This window comes from Echinops telfairi, unplaced genomic scaffold (assembly GCF_000313985.2).
Source record: "Echinops telfairi isolate 266 unplaced genomic scaffold, ASM31398v2 ScPeMD7_655;HRSCAF=1070, whole genome shotgun sequence".
NCBI classification, from domain to species: domain Eukaryota; kingdom Metazoa; phylum Chordata; class Mammalia; order Afrosoricida; family Tenrecidae; genus Echinops; species Echinops telfairi.
This window is the reverse complement of record NW_022104553.1, coordinates 15,530,044-15,539,590: the sequence shown is the minus strand read 5'-3', so window position 1 is coordinate 15,539,590 and position 9,547 is coordinate 15,530,044. Positions and strand designations below refer to the sequence as shown.

At 44.4% G+C, this 9,547-nt stretch overlaps 1 pseudogene; it reads left to right on the top strand.

Moving 5' to 3' along the window:
• Positions 1-234: 234 nt before the first annotated feature.
• On the top strand, positions 235-1,675 carry LOC101664612 (annotated as a pseudogene).
• The last annotated feature ends 7,872 nt before the right edge of the window (positions 1,676-9,547 follow it).

Below are 9,547 nucleotides of genomic sequence, written 5' to 3'. Positions count from 1 at the left end.
TCCCTCTATTGCATGTTTCCATCAGTGCCTGCCATTCTTCTGTCTCCAACAGCCTCTGGCCTCCGTGGCTTGGGGACGTGTCCCTTGGCAGTGACATTGTGCACCCAGCCAGAGTTTCATTGCTGAGGCCAGGATTGATTCCAGAAACCTCTCACTCATGTTCCTACATTTAAGGCAGTTCAGTAAGGGAATGAATAGCAACTGGATAATGGTTATAATCATGATGTAGATTCGATGGACGAGTTGGAGTCAGGTACCACCTAGAATTCTATGAGGCGCTCTGATGGCACCGTGGATAATGAATTGGGTTGCTAATCACAGGGTCAGCGTTTGAACCTACTAGTGATTCTGCAAGAGGAAAATGAGTAGCTGCCTACTCTGATAAAGCGTTAACCACTTGGAGGCCCAAGTGGGAAGTTCTCTGTCCTACAGGGTCCTCTGAGTCCATGGCTGGGCGTTGGGGATGACAAGCGTCTGCATTGAGCTAACAGTGAGACAGGTGATGGTCATGTTTGAGAATCCACGCTGTTCTCTGCAGAAGGAACACGGAGATGAGCAACAAGCATGAAAGCTTGTGTGCCACTGACCTGGACATGGAATGTGGGCAGACACTAAATCTAAAGCCTGAAGCCAAGGCTGCTTTTCTAGGGAGTTGTAGCCTTCTACATCCAAAACAATTGTGAATCACATGTTTAGTATCAAGTTTGTTTGTTTGTTTGTTTGTTTTCTCTGCTCAGGCTTCTCAGACTCTGAAGAACATATTAGTCTATGGCTAGTAGCCTAATGGTTCCCAGTGACTTGGCCTTTGGGATTCTTTTCCTCCTCCAAACTGCCGCTGGGCTCCTGGGGAATGTCCTGTGTCTTCACATGACCTTGGTACTTGCTGGACACAAACTAAAGCCCATCGACCAGATCAGCAAGCATCTGTGTTCAGCCAACACCGCGGTGCTTCTTTCTAAGGGAGTCCCTCAGACCATGGCAGCTCTGGGATTGAAAGAGCCCCTGGATGATGTGGGCTGCAAACCCCTCTTCCACCTTCACCGAGTGGCTTGGGGAACCTCCCTCTGTACCACTTGCCTCCTGAGCGGCTTCCAGGCCATCACGGTCGGCTCCAGTGTGCCCAGGTGGAGAGAATTCAAAACAAGAGCCTCTGAGGCTATTATCTCTTCCTGCTACACCTGCTGGCTCTTCAATTTTCTATTGCAGTTTAGAATACCATCTATGGTGACGGGGCCAAACCGTAGCAGAAACATCACCATCATAAATGATTATGACTACTGCTCTGGGACGTCTCAGCAATCAGTTAAATTATTACTCCAAGCGCTCCTGTTTGCTTCCACTAATTTTATGTTTCTGGGACTCGTGGTCTGGGCCAGTGGCTTCATGGTGTTCCTTCTGTACAAGCATAGGCAGAGGGTCCATCGTATACAAAGCAAACCCCTCTCCCATAGAGAGCCACCCCCACGATCCTGGTGCTGCTAAGTATCTATGTCTGCTTTTACTCCCTCTCTTCCATCTTGGCATTTTACATGACAGTGTTTGATAATAAAAATGCCAACTTGTTCAAAGTCACACCCTTTTGACTGGTTGTTTTCCCACCTGCAGCTCCTTTGTGCTGATCAGCAGGGGCGATCGTTTCTCTGGCTTGTGTTTGCTTATGGGAGGAGTAAAATAAACTCCCCTCACTTAGAGTTACATGAATGATATTTTGTTGGCAGAATTAATAAGTTGCCATGTATTCCTTTATATTAAAAATAAAACCAGGCACAGAGTAAGGCTAAAATTCCACATTGTCATAGCTATTTCTGAGCTACCACTAACTATAAAAGCTTGAAAATTGTTGCTTTTCCTCTTTTGTTCGTTGTTGGTATGCACCAGGGGAGTGATTCTGACTCATTGTGAGTCTATGGGACACGATCGATCGTAATACCCTATAGGATATTTCACTCTGTAAATTTCCCCTCGGCCCCTTACGTGGGTTTTAACTGCCGATGTTGAGCTTCTCTACTGTCTCGCCCCACAGAGGTAGCCCATCCGATGGCTGTGTATTCCGTCTGGGGAAATCCACTCGTATAGTTGCCTTCCTTTTGCTTGGAAACCTGTTATTTGATCTGAGGAAGTCACTGGCCCTGAAAACCCTTCCATGTGAGGGCCAGCTTCATTCCCCCTCGAGACCCTAATTTCCAACTGCTGCTCCTCCTTGTTGCCAACTTTGCATTACAATAGCTAATCACGATCAATACATTTTGATTGCGTGTTTAGTCCATTTTAGACGGAAGATAGTAGAATATTTCGAAATTTTCCTCCCTGGCTTTAGTGGTTACTCTCGAGATTGGATTAGCAGTTGTGGTACAAGTATGTCCTTGTTTTCAGATAGACATCATCCTATCATGGAGAGCACTGTACTGCACGCTGGATCTTGTTTTTTTAAGAAATCATTTTATTGGGAGTTCGTACAACTCTGATCACAATCCATACATACATGTGTACATATGTTACCATCATCCGTCCCAAAACATTTTCAGCACATCTCTTGTAATGGAAAATTTCTCACCAATGTAGTTTTCACTATTCTTAACCTCTTCATAACGAGGCCCTCTGACTATCCTGGGTCCTTCAAGAAGGTCTAGCAAGATTACTTCTTCTGGGATCTCCCTCCAAAAAGCTGCTATACCTCTGAGCCGACCTCGTGCCTTCATTTAAACTGACCCGGCAGATGCTCTTGGAAGCCACTGTTTAACTGAACTCTCCTTTTGCAGAAACCCTCATGGGCTTAAGACACGTGTAGCATAAAGAGAACTGGTCTGGGTTGGAATAAGCCTGTGCATGTGCGACCTGGACCCCTAGTAGCAATAGCTTTTTACTTTTTGATGAATTTTTGGTCTTTACTTTCAAAGCTCACATATTATTCTGGCTTTATCATATAACAGCAGCCTATCACAAAAGAAGCTCTCATGGCACAGTGGTTAAGTGCTAAGCCGTTAGCCAAAAGGTTGGCGATCAAATTCACCAACTGCTCTGTCAGAGAAAGACGTTGCAGTCTGTCTCCCTAAAGAGTGACAGTCTTGGAAACTCTCCAGGGCAGTTCTTCTCTGACCGACAGGGGGCCTCGGAGTCAGAATGGCCTGGAGGCGAAGAGGTTTTAATCCTCAAAGAAAAGTAGATTTTCTCCGTGTCTTAGAAATACTTAAATTATATAGCCATTCATGACTGGCAAACACCAAAGATAACAAATACAAGAATGATATGGTAAACGTCATTTAAATTATATGAATTTTCTTCTAAGTAATACAACAATATTAGAAACCCTCTAATGTATGAGATACATACCTGAGTTAACCAGCCCCGGCTTTTATAGAAGACTTTTTTAATAGTCTCACGTCTTTGTTTATGTATTTTAGCATTCCACTAGGAGTACTAAAGCCATTGTTCTCATAGCTGTCATCTTCCGGGTTATACACGAGTGGGTCATAGGACTGACTGCTTACGGTCAGTTCGTTCTTGCTTTCTTCTAATGCTGAAGGCTGTTCTAACGGCATCTTCTTTAAATCTTGTCGTAATTCTTCAGAAAGATCTTAATCAATATGAGTTTTGAAACTTACATAGCTGGCACTAATATGGTGACGGAGTTTTTTACACTTGGAAAAAGGCGTGTGAGCATGTTTTGCAAACTTAGGATCTTGAGTGTTTGGCATCTTGAGTTTTGGCTGGCACTGAAAGAACCCTAATGCTTTCTGCCCTTTCATGTCCAGAAATTTTAGCTTGTACCCTTGTTAATTCTGAGCAAGTTAGATCTTACAATGTCTTTCTGACAATTTATTCAACCCAATTCCTCTTGATAGTCCTTCCAAGCTTGTAAACTGTATGTTTTCCTTATTCAAAATGGCCAACACTAGTCTATTTCAGCTCTCTAATGCCTAGAATACAGATCTATGCATTCCATTTCATTTTTAACAATTTCCAATGTTCCTAGATTCATACTTACATTCCAAGGTGCAATTATTAACGAATATTTGCAACTGTGTGTGTGTTCTCATTTTGAGTTGTGCCCCATCAGCAAAGGAGGGTCTTGAAGGCTTCATTTCCAAAGGCTCCATCAGCTTTATGATGGTTGACTCTGTGGTAGTTGCATGAGCCCCTGTCAACTGGAGGCTATTCAGAGTGAAGGGGTGGAGGCTAGCCTGTCAATCAGGACACAGCCTGATGTGGGCATGCCCTTCTCATGAGGATTCTGGGAACATCCACATTTCCTCCCTGGAGGTGAAATGCACTCTTTCTCCTCTACACATTCCTGTTGACAATCCACATGGAGCCACGCTGATGGCAGCCCTAGCCCTGGAGCTGGAGGAGGCAGGTGGACACCTGCACCAGTGCTAAGATGTTTCCACCACCACTGGCCTGAGATCTTCCTGTATTGGGCATGATGTCATGTGCTGTGTGAGTCTAAAGAGGGATCTGTGGACTAGTATTGGACATTTGAGCTAATATTGGACTTATGGAGTTGATCTGGACTGGGCTGGGATGTTTTTGCAAAACATAATTGCTCTTTGATATAAAGCTCTCTCTTATACACATGAGTGTCTGTGGATTTGTTTCTCTAGTCCACCGGACTAACCCAACTTTACTGACTGTAGAACAGACTCTCGATTCCTCGTTCCTAAGTTCAGTTGAAGTTGAACAAAATCTAAACAATTTCACATGAGCCAAGATAGCGTATGTAAAGTCTGCGGACGTCTCAAGAAGGTAAGTGCTGAGAGGGCATCAAGAACATCAGACATGAACAAAGGAAACGGTCGTGAAAAAGACAGGCGAGGACAAAGATCAGCATGAGTATCTGAGTGAGAAGGGTGGCTGTGACACGTTCTCCATGGGGTGGAGTAAGTGAGGCAAACGGAAGGAGCGAGCAACTGCAGCAGCTCGACAGAAACTCCACGTTGGAGCTGGCGAAGACAGAGTAAAATACTGTAGTGCAATGTGCCCACATCTAGAGCTGAAAATCTTAATCTGAAAGAACTCCAGAAAAATGTAAGCCTCAGGTTTCACTATTGAAAGATACTATGGGAGAATCTTGTGTGATGTCAGAGCATCAAAAGAAGATGGAAAGAATACACAGAGACACTGTCCCAAAAGGAGCTAGTTGACATGCCACCATTTCAGGGGGTAACAAATGAGCAAGAACCATGGCGTTGAAGCAAGAAGTTCAAGCTGCACTGAAAACATTAGCAAAAAAAAGGCTCCAGGAACTGATGAAATACCAATTGGAATATTTCAACAAGCTGCTGAAGCACTGGAAGCAGTCACTGATCTATGCCAGGAAATTTGGAACACAACTACTTGGTCAACTGATTGGAAAAGATCCATATATGTGCCAATTATAAAGAAAGGTGGTCCAAAAGAATGCTTAAGTTATAGAACTAAATCAAATTAAATAATAGAACTCCAAATGCACTATTCCTCTCACATCAAAAGAAAAAAATGAGCCTTGTCTTAATCTTTGATTTTACTTGATGAGTTTTTTGGGTTAGGTGACGATGGTGTATTCCACTGGCTTGATTGATATTTGCTTTCGGGGTCGTAAGAGTAAGAGCACCATGTCTCCTCACCACTAATGACCTTGGAGAAATAAAAGCCTGGATCACTTTGGAGCTGTTCTTTCAAAGCATGGCATGTTTCCCTCCACACTCTCTTTCCTGGTCAGTCAGAACCCGAGGCACAAATTTCACCTCAACCCTTCTCATTCCCGAATCTTCAGTTAAAATTCACTGAGCCAAGCTCCAAAATCATCCAGATAACTTCCCCATCTCGGCAGTGGTCCATCAGTCTTTGACACAAGTGCGTGAATTTTAGCGACATTTTTGTCTGTTTGGGAACTTGACGGATGTCCAAAATGAGGTTTGTCATCAATCGACATTTCACCATTTTTGAAATGAGAAAGCCACACACACACTTGGGTTTTCCCGTAGTCCTGTCCTTGTGAGCTGTGTTCAACATGACCACAGTTTCGCTGGCGTTTTTCCAGATCATGAAACAAAACTTCACAGCTGCACCCTGTTCTCTTCAATCAGCCATCACAAGAAACGAGGTGCAAGCAAAACTGATTTTACAAAAAAATTCACTGTGACCAGAGAGAACCTGCCCAGGCAATGCCACTGGGTGCACTAATTCAGAGCAAGTTGCTGTCTGCTCACTTTGTGGAATAATGGGTACTGCTAAAGCTCTGCCCAGGGGAGCTTTTCTCCATTTATTGGGGTGGTACCCCCACCTACATCTTACCTTTGACACAGAAAATGTAATCCCACCTAAGCAGTAATTGTTTAAAATGTTTTAATGAAGACATTTGAACACGCACATTTGGAGGGAAAAAAGCACACCCCCCCCCAAAAAAAAAGAGTTTATACAACAATTTAAATAGTAGATTTATTTATAATTAGCAAATACAGAAAATAGTCCAGAGATTTGCGAATTGAGGAAAGGAGAAACCAGCTGTGGTTTATTAATAAGTTGAGGTTTTACTCTGGGATGGAAGAGACCTGTTTTAACCATAGATCTGATACACTCCATCAAGGAGATCCGTGTAAAGCAATACAATGCTGTAGAAAACACGTCACACTGAAGAGGCTGTACACTATGAGTGCACGTATGCAGCTTTCTGGGACAGGCATATGCACCAGCATATGCTTCTGGGGGAGGGAAGGTGGTTCATCTGGAAGGTGAGGCATAGACTTCCGAGGAGGCTAAGATGTGCTTTAGGTGTCCGTGGGTCTAACCCCTCGTCACGTGGCTCACCTAAGGTGTGTGCATTTCCTTGTATGTGGATGGGCCCCACAACCAAGGTGAAGTCTAGTGGTGGCATGCACACCATGTTGTTGAACACTGAAGTGTCTGATGTCAGCATGTTCCACTGAAATGAATTAAAATATTAAATTGATTGATAACAGGGAGGGGACATAGATGAATGTTGAAATGTGGTAAAATATGAAGTCTAAAATATACAGTGTATGTCTCCACATGAATCTCCTCAGGGGGGGTCACAGCCTAACTCTGTTTCAGAGGTCTTGCCTAACTGAGCGCAGACTCCACTTGGATGAGGTCTGGCAGGATCTCCTCTGCAGTCTTTTTAGAAAATTTAAAATTTCTGCTTGACATCTAAGTGTACCGGCGTTCTGTTGTTGTTTTTCTGGGGGTGCAGAGAGGGCTGTCGGGGACCGGAGTGATCTTGCAAATTCGATTATGGTACAAACTCAAAATCTGTATGACAAGTAACCCAAGACAGGGCCTTTGTTTCCTGCTGATCCAGTGCTCTCCGCCCACTCTCCCTTTCTTAATGATCTCAAAGTAAACTTTCTCTGTGACATAGTGTACTCTCTCTGGATTTGCTCATTACATGCTGGTTGCTTGTTATGATGATTGTAACTTGAACATGAGTTTCTCCAGGAGACGTCCCCAAATCCCCTCACAGTCCCTGTCACTGCGGTGGCAGCTGACATGATCATCTCAGATCTGCAGGGACGTGAGGTCACGGTCCTCATTATTATAATTCAGGATCCAGGTGCCCTCCCACAACCCACACACCGGTAGTCAGTGTGAGCGAATCTTCCTGGTTGCAGACATCAGTGGGTGAGTGTTTCCGAATAAAAATACAGTATCTTTCTATGTCCTCCATATTTACTTATTTGAAATGTCCATTCTAAAATAGGTCACACAGCCACTGATGCTCATGAAATTAGATGTCTTTAAGTACATGCCATCTTTATGGAGGGCATGATTTTCCATGGATTCAGGGAATTCTGTAATCTCGACAACGATTTCCTGCTCGGTAGTCTACAAACTGTCTGGGGCAAAGGCTGCCCATCCTCAGATGGGAACATGGAGGACCCGAGAAGAGAACCCCAGGGGGACTCTGTGCTCATCAGTGGGAATCAGGAGGCTGAGTCAGCTCCACGAGAGAAAAGAGCTGGTCCACAACAGCCCGGTCTCTCTGTGGAGTCTCTCAGGAGGTGGTGCGTGGTCTGTATGCCCTGGAATTTAATGCCCAAACCTAGACACATTCCATGGAACTTCTAAAATACGTCCCTGAATTTCAGGCAGTGTTCCAAAGGAATGAGGAACCAGAGGGTGGGTCGGGCTGTGTCAGGGCCTGACTTGGCTCAAAGGCAGTCGATGAAGACGAGGTCGTAGAATGTGTAAGCTTCAGAGCCATTGCTGTGGATATTGGGGAGGCTGCCTGCTCATACCGTCCTCCTGCCCGGGGAACAGACTCCCGACAGGGACACAGAGCACAAGACCAGGCTGCCCCTGGGCTGTTTCTCTGGCGATCTCTGTCCTTGTATTAAATTTTATCCGAATCACTTTTATTGACGCCCACCCCCTGCCCCCCCCGCAATCAGCAGCAAAAACCCATTCAGCTGGTTTACCTAAAAACTTGTTAAGTCTTTTTTTTCTCTTTTCCTGCCCAAGCTCCTCACAAAGAGCCACACCGGGGCTGGTTCTGTTACAAAGCTACACTGGTGTTCAAGTCCAAGGGCTGCTCGTTGTCTTCCGCGCGTCTCTGGTTTGTGTTTCCATCTGTCCCCTCACTCATCTGTGTCCCTGACAGTGTCCGCCCCCATTCACCTGCAGTCGGGTCCTTTGCCGTCAGCATGGTGTTTTTAAGCCTGAATCTATAAAACCTCGAAGACGTGTTCCTGCAGGTGTAGGCTGTTCTCTGAAGGAGGGAGGATCACTGTGAAGGTCGAGCTATCACAGCATTTCAATGTGCGTCTGAATCATCCTTTACTGTGTTTTCCTCTGGAATGACTGTTTCAATGATAAACTTAAAAAAAAATACAACTTAACCAGAAATTGTGACTTACTGCTGGTTTCCCATTACATGTCAGCATACAATGAATCAAGACTTGTGTGTCAATGTTATGTCTTCTAGTTCATGAAAGAAATATTCTCATTAGCAGGCTCTCTTTGCCCTTGTTGGCAGTCTGGGGGTGTATTACTGTGCACTCTTTCTCTCTTCTCTCTCTAGACCGTCAGTCTATTTCCAACCGAGGGTCTCTCTCTCTCTCTCTCTCTCTCCCCCAGAGTCACACTCTTTTCATTCCATGTTTCTTCTCTGTAAACCACCTTCTATCCAGTTTCTCCAAAATTCTGAATTGTGTGCCCTGAGTCTGTTTTGCGAGGATGTGTGGATGTATGGATGGCATTTTAGGGGGTGTTGGGTACAGAGAAAAGAAAGGACATTGGGCAATATGATGTGATAGATACAGATCAGGTGTGATCTCTCTCCAAAATGTCATTTCGTGATTCAAAATTGTAATCCTTGCTAATGGTGAGTATACAAACCAGTGTTTACATTCTTTATCTTCTGTGTGTTTGAACTTAGCAGATACAGCTGCCCACTTGAAATAATCAAGATTTCTTTCTGGCCCCTGATGGCCCAATATTAGCATTTCTCCAGACAAGCGTGTGTTGATTAGCGTCCATGGTCCATTTCTGTAAAATAGGATCTTGTGTGATTTGGTCATCGCAAGGATACAGTATTAGATGCTTAGCCGAA